The sequence below is a fragment of the Berghia stephanieae genome, chromosome 5 (assembly GCF_034508935.2).
Source record: "Berghia stephanieae isolate SIO BIC M18660-M18661 chromosome 5, UCSD_Bste_1.3, whole genome shotgun sequence".
Taxonomy (NCBI): Eukaryota; Metazoa; Mollusca; class Gastropoda; order Nudibranchia; family Aeolidiidae; genus Berghia; species Berghia stephanieae.
This window is the reverse complement of record NC_088364.1, coordinates 17,764,841-17,774,840: the sequence shown is the minus strand read 5'-3', so window position 1 is coordinate 17,774,840 and position 10,000 is coordinate 17,764,841. Positions and strand designations below refer to the sequence as shown.

At 34.6% G+C, this 10,000-nt stretch overlaps 2 protein-coding genes across 4 annotated transcripts in view; one reads left to right on the top strand and one right to left on the bottom strand.

Moving 5' to 3' along the window:
* Window positions 1-10,000, bottom strand: part of LOC144972524 (D-erythrulose reductase-like) — a 62,889-nt gene that overhangs the window by 5,703 nt on the left and 47,186 nt on the right. The gene's annotated exons all lie outside the window — the stretch shown is intronic.
* LOC144972523 (uncharacterized) overlaps window positions 7,332-10,000 on the top strand; it is a 39,883-nt gene continuing 37,214 nt past the window's right edge. The window contains exon 1 of the mRNA XM_078913832.1: window positions 7,332-7,402. The gene's annotated coding sequence lies outside the window, so the exon portion shown is untranslated. The remainder of the gene's footprint in view (window positions 7,403-10,000) is intronic.

Here is a 10,000-nt window from a genome sequence, read left to right as displayed (position 1 = left end):
AGCAATGACAGAAAATTCAATCATATCGTAGCTTTCCCTGGTATTCTAACCGAATAATTTATAAAGATGAAATAAAGAAAATAAATAAATAAATAAATAGATAAATAAATAAATAAATAGATAAATAAATAAATAAATAAATAAAGAAAGAAAGAAAGAAAGAAAGAAAGAAAAATGCAGACTGACAGATACACGGATAGACAAACAGGCAGACAAACAGTTGAAACAGATAGATGAATAGATAGATGGGTGGATGGATGGATAAACATATAGATATATAGATAGATAGATAGATAGATAGATAGATAGATAGATAGATAGATAGATAGATAGATAGATAGATAGATAGATAGATAGATAGATAGATAGATAGATGAATGAATTGTTTGATGGGTGGGTGGATGGATGGATGGACTGATAGATAGATAGATAGATAGATAGATAGATAGATAGATAGATAGATAGATAGATAGATAGATAGATAGATAGATAGATAGATAGTAGATGGATGGATGGATGGATGGATGGATGGATGGATGGATGGATGGATCGATGGATGGATGGATGGATGGATGGATGGATGGATGGATGGATGGATGGATAGATAGATAGATAGATAGATAGATAGATAGATAGATAGATAAATGGATGGATAGATAGAATGAAAGATAAATAAACTCCAACTTACGGCAAAGTGCTTTCTACAAAAATCTAAGAGACCCAACTACCCAGTCACAGCTGGAAGACATTGGGATCAGAAAAAAAAAGAGAAAAAAACCTCGATTCGACTGGGTTCTACAAGGTTCCTTTGCTTGTAAAACGACTCATATAAAATTTGAGTCATCGGATTCTTGATATCAAATTTTCAAAAATCCAACCCTGATCATAGCATTTTGAAAATTAAAAAAATCGAGATTCTAGCTCAAATGTATTCTATAAAAATTATCTTTAGATGTCTCGCATATTGACCAGCCAGAGTGAATATGAAAAGAGGAAGAAAGAAAAACAGAAAAGAAAATATCACTCTACAAGAATCGTATCATTTTATTCGATTCTATCACAGCCGACTTCTGTAAAATATACTGTCTATAAAAAAGAACCCGAAAAATATAATAATTACAAAGCCAATATGTCTAGATACGAAGAAAACAAAAAGTCAACCTCCATTTCCCACTGTCTCTCACTCCGTTGAACACGCCATTAAAGTGGTGCTTCTGCTTTGGGGGAGAAGTGACAGTTGTCAGATTGGATTTTGCCGGATAAATACAATTCAATAAGCAAAAGAAAGAGTAGGAGCAAGAATGTACTTCTAAAAAAAAAGATGTGGAATCGGATCGATTGAATGTGAAACGAATTTATTATATAACAATAAATGTGAATGATGAATCTGCATATATACATATATATATATATATATAAATATATATATATATATATATATATATATATATATATATATATATATATATATATATTTGTATATATATATATATATTATATATAATATATATATATATATATATATATAATATATATATATATATATATATATATATATATATATATATATATATATATATATAATATATATAATATTTTAAATATGATTATGATCAACTTCTACAATATTGTTTCGAGCATTCGCTCTCATCGGGAAGTGAAAGTGAATGTAGATTGTTGTGTTTGTCGTACTTTTTCGGCTTTGCGGTTATGGTGGTTCATAAATACATAAAAGGTGTTTGTTTCTATGTCTGCATGAAGATGTTAGTTCGTTTTCTTCTGTTGAGTGTTGCCATATTCGGTTTTGTGATGATGAAGAATTTTTCTTCAAAGCAGAGGTTGCAAATCTTAGAAGACGGGGAGGGGAGTACGACTGTGCTCTGGAGATGATTTTCCATGTTATGCTGTGTTGTATGTTTTTATCTTTGAGGTTCCAAATGTGTTCGCTTAGTGTAGTAGAATGTCGTTTGTGTATGTTTTTGAAGGAATATTTATGCAGGTTGTATCTGGTTTTGAATGAACACTCAGTTTCTTGTTTTGGATGGCTGGGCAAGTAACTGTGGATTGATAAATAGCGTTTTGAGTCAGGCAATTGCCATTAAGTGGGCATGTTGCCTGAATCCTGAATTGCATTTTTTGTCTAAGTTGTCGCTGGGCTGAGCTGGCTGTGATAATTTTCGTTTGTTGATGGAGGAAATAATGTTTTGTATGTTTGGCATGCAGGTGTATCCTATTTTGATGGTGACATGGAGGGAAGCATTTTTTTAGTAGATTGAAGAATTTTTTTTTCACGTTCTTGCTGTAGAGTGGGTTAAACCATGTTATATTTCGTTTTCTCTGACGTTTTTTTCGTTGGGGTGGTTATGGTCTCTTCCTAATATTTTAGTTTATAGTCATAGCGTTTTTGTAGCGCGTCTGTGTATGGTGAGGTTGCTTCGTTGAATACGTTGTTGTTTATAGAGTTGTTAGATAGTCGTTTGTTAATGCTCGCTGGAATGTTTTTTATTATAGGTGGCGGGTGGTTGCTATGTCTATGGACGTACAATGGGATGTTGTTGGGTTTTGAAAATGGTTGATAGGTGTCGTTGTTCAAGTTGATAGTTATGTCTAAGAAATAGAATGTCTTTTAGTTGGCTTCGATGGTAATTTTAAGATTATTGTCCTGGAAGATTTTACATATTTTGTTCTTTATAATTTTAGTCTGCCTCGGTCTTTTATTGCACAATGCAAGCCCGTCGTCTCTGTACAGTCCAATGTTTATATCTAGATGATGCAGTTGGGAAAGTAGGTATAGTCAGACGAGCTCGCATGTTTCTGCTCCGCCGTAGCTTCCCATGGTGACATCAAAGTTCATGGATTTTTTAGTCCATGCTACTCCATTGTTGTATAGAGAGGTGTTCTTCGAGTGCAGGATGATATGGGTTTATTCTTCTGTGATATTGTCAAAAATTTTCGCGAATTGTAGAGCTTTGAGGAGTGGGGTTTTGGTGATTGAAGGTAGAAATACAAATATCAAAGATGATTGCATTTTGGCGTTGTTTGTTTTCTGTGTTTCTGTACCAGCAGTTGATAACTTCAGCAGTCATTCTCCATTGGTTGAATTCGGTTTCATTGATGATTTTGGTGTTGATTTTGTCAAAGATCTGTTTGCTTATTTTCCGATATGTGATTTGCATGGACTTATGATACGGCATTGGACGTTGTTACGAAAGTTCGATTTATGGTCTTTGATAGTGATGAAGGCGTTATATTTTGCTGTGGTGTCTATCCTGTCGCTTAGCTGTAGGTTTTCGGCGATGCTTTTGTCCTCTGTTGTAATGTCAGGTGTAGATGGTGTTTGTTTCTTGTACTCTGTATATTTTTGTAAGTAAATTTGTGTATTCCTTAGGGGTAAGTTTGTAGAAATAAGTGGTTTTGTCAGCGGCGACGAAAACATTGGGGTCTTGCTGTATTGATCGTACGTCTTGTTTTAGTTTGTTTTTGGAAATAGTCGTTGATTTGTCAGAATTTTATATTTCGCATGATGTCTGTCATTCCATCTTCGAATTCTCGTAGTTCAGGTATGGATGGGGCTCAAAAGTTTCTTCATTTTTAACTATTTGGTCCGGGTTTAAATAGAAAAAGCCCGCCATCTGGTGTTTCTTATAATTTTTTTTCTGTTTTCTTGATTAGAGACTTTAGGTATTGTTTGCTAGTCGGGATCGGGATATTCTTTGTCGAGTAGTCAAAATTAGTACTTACGAGGTTCATTTCTTGTTAAAATAAAGTGCACAACTTTATATATATATAGAGAGTGTCCCAAAATCAGTATACACATTAAAAATAATTGTAAACGTGGCATTTAATAAAATAGACGTCTATAATCATTTCCTAAGTGTAAAAATATTGATAAGGAGCATTTCATTGATTTTTAAAACTGCATTATAACTACATTAAAAAAATAATTACATATTTTAAATCCCATGTTTACAATCATTTTTAATGTGTATACATTTTTGGGAAACCCTGTATATAGTCAAAAGGGATCTTCTAAAGTCTTTACAGAAAGGCATAATTTTCAACATATTTTTTGTTATAGAAAATAAATTAGAATAATTAGAATAAGTTCGTTTGCGATAAAACTGTAGTCAGAGTACGTATTTTACAAACTGATATATCTTTCTTTTATGGTATGATAGTCGGCTTCTGATTGGAAGGTCTCTGGTTCGAGACTAGATCTTGGAAAAATGTTCTTTATTCACATTCTCTCACCATACCCAGGTGTAAAACAAGCATCTGACTCGTAACAGTGTTGTATCTATCGAAATGAAATGCATCTCAGATGTCCTACATGTTAAGTGGTGCTGTTGGTTTGGGACTCCTTGGAAAATGTTTTGAGCATAATTGGTGTACATTGCGCCACATTAAACAATGATAGGCTTGATTATCACTGAGTTGTAACGAGAATATTTTGTGTTGGTATAAGAATGTTTAAAAAACAATTTTCTCCCTTTAAAAAAAAGACAAAAATACTAGAGCATATTAATAGAGCGGTAGCTACTAAATACACTCAAAGAACGTTATAAGGGGCTACACTTGACATGTCCGACGAAATATGACGCCTGGAAGGCGATGTTACATTTTATTTCCGACAAAAACACTGTTATAGGTACTCATGAACGTTGAGAGAATGTGAGTAAAGAGCCTTTTCCCAAGACTGAACTATGCGCCACTCAGAGCGAGAAACGAACCCTGGACGTTGAGTAACGAGACCTCATAGACGCACAAATAATTATACTCGTCTAGAAAACAAAGTCCTAGGACAGAGCCATTAAAACTCAGAAGTGAGATTCGGTGGCTCAGTGGTACCATGTCTCGTCTTGTCAAAACAATCAAGTGATATCAAGCCTGGTCAGTTGTCGAACGGGTGATAGAGATAGTGGAAAATTATGGTCCCGACTGAAGTGTCCTTGGGTAAGACACTTAACACACGTTGCCCAAACTCTATTCAGGTTGAATTATTACCTGACTATAGGCAGTGACGGATATTTAAAGAGTTTTAGTACAAAAAAAAGACCACCAAACAGGCGACTGGCATAGTATGAAATGGAAATATGATTTCATATGGCCTCTTGGGGGGCATAATTAAAATATTGTGAACCATAATTAGCATGGTTAATCCTGTATGTAAATGTTCACACTTATTCAATCTTATTAAGGCCTCATTAAAATAAAAACTTGGGCTTTTTATATAGCGCAATATCCACTAAAAGTGCTCAAAGCGCTTTGCAAAGGGTCCCCGACCAACAGATACAAGTAACATGTAGAACAAGATATGAAAAGCCTGTTAGGCGATATTACAATTTTTCAGACAAAGAAAACGCTGTTAACGGCCAGGTACTCTTTTACAATTGAGCATGGTAACAGAATATGAGTAAAGAGCCTTTTCCAAGGACTCAACAATGGGCCGAGCGAAGCTCGAACCCAGGTCCATCCGATCAGAAAGCGAGTCATACACAAGACCACATAGCCGCACAAAAATCCAGTGGCTGCACCGACAGCGACCTTCCACAAATAGACAAATAGATTATTATTATTATTATTATTATTATTATTATTATTATTATTATTATTATTATTATTAATAATAATAATAATAATAATAATAATAATAATAATAATAATAATAATAATAATAATAATAATAATAATAATAATAATAATAATAATAATCATTTGTTTTGTTGTTTGTTTGTTTTGTTTTGGGTTTTTTTGTTTGTTTGTTTTTTTTGGCATTTTGTTCATGTTTCGTTATTTGTTGTTTTGTTTTGAGTTTAAGAAACATACCTTGCTGTCCCTAATGAAGATATTTTATTTTAACACAGATGATATAAGATAAGCCTAAAATTCCTTTTTTTACATCAGGTATTATGTCGGGGTGAGCCATTTGTCAAGAAGTGGATTTAAAGTTATTCCTCAGGAAAATTATATCTAAATATCTTAAAACTTATTTTGAATATTATAGATAGTATGCGCTTGGCTAAGAAGTTCATAGCATTGCCATCCGGAAGTATAACGGACCAACACACATAACTGGGTGTATCCATGGACGTTTATAGTCAGGTTAATACAGTTCAGTGAGCATTACTCATAAACGCGGATGGCAAATAACAATAATAAAGACATGAGTGACGTCATCTTCGAACTATCTATAGAGACAATCGCATGTGAAACCTCTTTTACGTTTGTCAAACATTGACAGAAGATCCACGCATTGAGAGCTAGCCACCACAGTTATACAATGTAATCCTGATAAAAGCCAACGCCGCATGACTAGAAAGTTTGATTGACTTAATACAAGTTCGACTTTATCCATTATCATCAGAATACACTTAGATAAAGAACAAAAAATTTGGCACCAACAAGAGGTGTTGGCTTTAAGCAGAAATTGACTTTAAGAGTGTTGACTTTGTGCGATTTCCAGTGTACTAAGAGTAGTTTCTGGTAGACGAAATCTTGGGAAAGAGAAATAAATTTGAAATTATACATTCTGCTATAATAATCGTGAAATTTGGGTGATGGTGGTGGCGATAAATAATGAAAATTAAATGTCACATTCGCGCTTTTAAACAGCATTTTAAACATCACAGTTAACAGTGTTCATTTATTCTTTAACAGGCGGCGTCTAATTTTCCTTTAACTTAACCTTAAATCAAATCTTGCTGTTTATGCGACCATGGATTTAATCTCTTGGTAAAAACGACAATGTACCTCTGGCAGTTATAACCAGTTGAATAGGGGCAGGAAAAAAACTCCCATTTGTTGTATCGGTTTTGTCGTTTAACGTTCAACTCTGTAATTTTATCTTATTATTCACTCATTTTCCCAAGAGCTTTTATTCGTTCGTTTATTTTGTTTTGTTTTGTTTCTTTTTTTTTTCTTTTCTTTTCTCTTGTTGTTTTACTTTCCTTTATTTTCTGTTGCTTCTAATTTTTTCAGGGGGAGGGGTTTTTTTTTGGTTTTGATGTGAGTATGTCTGTTGCTTATTTCTTCTGTTTTGTCTTTTCCTTTAAAATGCAGTCATTTTTTAGGGGGGGGGGCATATTTATGTCCAGTAATATATTTATGATTTTAAAATTTTCGGTGTCGACAGCATTCATTCAGGCCGTAATTTTATAATGCAGCAACGTCATCTCATTCATAATTCACATCATTCATTCGCTTCAAAATACCCCATATCTAATATTTATTTGGCCAGCTCCCAGCAAAACCGCATGGCCACTCGAGCGCCTGGCACCAATCAATAAGGGAGTTAGCGATGACGACTTTTTTTCTCTCACTCAACAACAGCCACTCCTGTTCATTCAAGTGTGAGCATTCCGATGGGGATCTTACTAAACCTGGAGCAGGAACTCTTCAAAATGTGAGTACAGAGTCGTTAGATGTCAAACTGATTTTTAAAAAACTATGCATATTTCTTGTTTTGGTATGTTCTATGTTTTTAAGTGCGGTCGGCTATGTAGCCTTGTGGTATGACACTCGCCTTCTGAGAAGTGCATTGTTGAGTCCTCTGAAAAGGCTCTTTACTCAAATTCTCTCACCTTACTCAGGTGTAAAAAAATTGAGCTTTTATATAGCGCGATATCCACTAAATGTGCTCAAAGCGCTTTACAGGGGTCCATGACCACAACAACAGGTAACATGTAGAACGAGACATGACGCCTGTTAGGCGATATTTTAATTTCTTTTTTCCAACATAGACAACGCTGTTAACGGCCAGGTACTCATTTTACACCTGAGTACGGCGAGAGAATGTGAGTAAAGAGCCTTTTCAAAGGACTCAACTATGCGCCGAGCGAGGCTCGAACCCATGACCTTCCGATCCGAAAGCGAGTGTCAAATCACAAGACCACATAGCTGCATATAGGTGTAAAATGAGGACCTGTCGGAAAATAACGCCTAAAATGTTGTGTGGCTGGGACCTTTGGTTTAGTGGATATGCCTTATAATATTATATATATTATATATATATAATATATATATATATATATATATATATATATATATAATTATATATATATATATATATATATATATATATATATAATGGTCAATTTAATTAATTTATTCTAACCTGTAGTTTTATTTAGTTATTTTTTTTTGTTTTGCATTTTAATAATATTATTTTGATAAATAAGAGAATCACCGTCTGAAAAAGCGAATTAAGAATTAAAATAATAAGAAATACGAACTTGGGGGGGGGGGGGTGTTTGCATTGTAAGAAAGTGTATTCATTTTATTCTCCACCATGACGAATGGAGACAACTTCTAGTTTCATGTTTCATATTGATTATGGCTGTAAATTCAATTTCCATCACCTAGTTCATACCGCTTTAAAGCCATGGGTGAGGCAATGTGGTCTTGTAGTATGACGGTCACTTTCGGATCGGAAGGTCCTGGGTTCGAGTCTCGCTTGGCGCATAGTTGAGTCCTTGGAAAAGGCTCTTTACTCACATTCTCTCACCGGACTCAGGTGTAAAATGAGTACCTGGTCGTTAACAGCGTTGTCTTTGTCGAATACGTGTTGCTATTGGTTAGGGACCTTTTGTAAAAGCGCCTTGAGCACGTTTGGTGGATATTGTGCTATACAAAAGCTCAAGAAAAAATAAATATATAAATAAATAAATATACATTATATGCATATTCAACTTATCCGTAATTTCTATCACCGTTTTCAAAGTGCTTTACAACGTATAATTTTTTTTTATGTTGGACTAATTTACATTTTGCATTTAGGACGACCTATTATCACGAAGTCCCAGATTTGAAAGTGTTTTTTTTTTTTGCCAAGATGAGGGTCATTTAAATCGATCGATATTTGAAGGACGAGTTTTCTGGCCAAATTTTAAAATATGGGGTTTTCCAGAGTACGGCAGTATTCTTGGGTGCTGGAAAGTTTTGTGGGTTTGTTCTTTTTTTTCAATTTTTAAAACGGTTGTAGCACCATCGTCATGTCATTAAAATTTCACAGCTCACCTACGTGTTAGACTAATTTTATTCCATTATTATGAAGGGAGAAGGGATGTCTTGGTAGTTCAGTGATGGAGCACTCGCCACACAAGTAAATAGACCCCAATCGATATCATGTGCAGTCGAGAATTTTTTTCTTTCCTTCTTATCCCTAACCCACCCAGCACTGAGTCAGTAGCTGTGTCCGTTAAATCTGGCCGAAATGTACTTTGCTATAATTTCGTATCCACAGAGTAGCAAGCATTTGCTACTACCCGCTTAACGCTACATAAAACGGGATAAACTCCGACTCCATTGGCTATGGGGCTCTGAAGGACTACTTTTTAAACAATTCTATATTATTTCAATTTAAGACACCATAACACTTTTTTTTAAATTCTATATTTTTGCCAAAATGTGCTACCCTTTGGATAGAACGCTAGTCTATCCCAAAATACTTTTCGCCAGATCTAACAGACCCAGCTACCCATTCATTGCTGGGTAGACAGGGGATCAGAAAAAAATCTCGACTGCACCAGGGATCGATCTTGGTCCCTTTGCGTGTGAAGATAGTGCTCTACCAGCTGAGCTATCGGGCTCCAATATAGAGTTAACTATGAGGTTAAAATTACTCCAGTGAAAAGCCATTTGATTTATCTTATGATAATAGTAGTAGTATCGTATGGTGGGGTCACACTTTCAGATCTGTCGTGTCGAGCCAAGCCTTATCTTATGATAATAATAAAGGCTATCAAACTCGGGGGATTTAAACTGTAAACTTAAAAGATCTATAATTCGATATATTTCGTATTTTAAAAATATTATAATAAAAATACTGGAGCATCTATATAGCGCAATATAAATGTACTTGCTCAAAGCGCTTTACAATGGGTCCCTAACCAATAGTAATACAAAACATGTAGGCTGAAGAATGACGCCAATTGGGCGATATTAAACTTTTTCCCGACAGAGACCACGCTGTTACCAGCCAGGTAGGTACTCATTTTACACC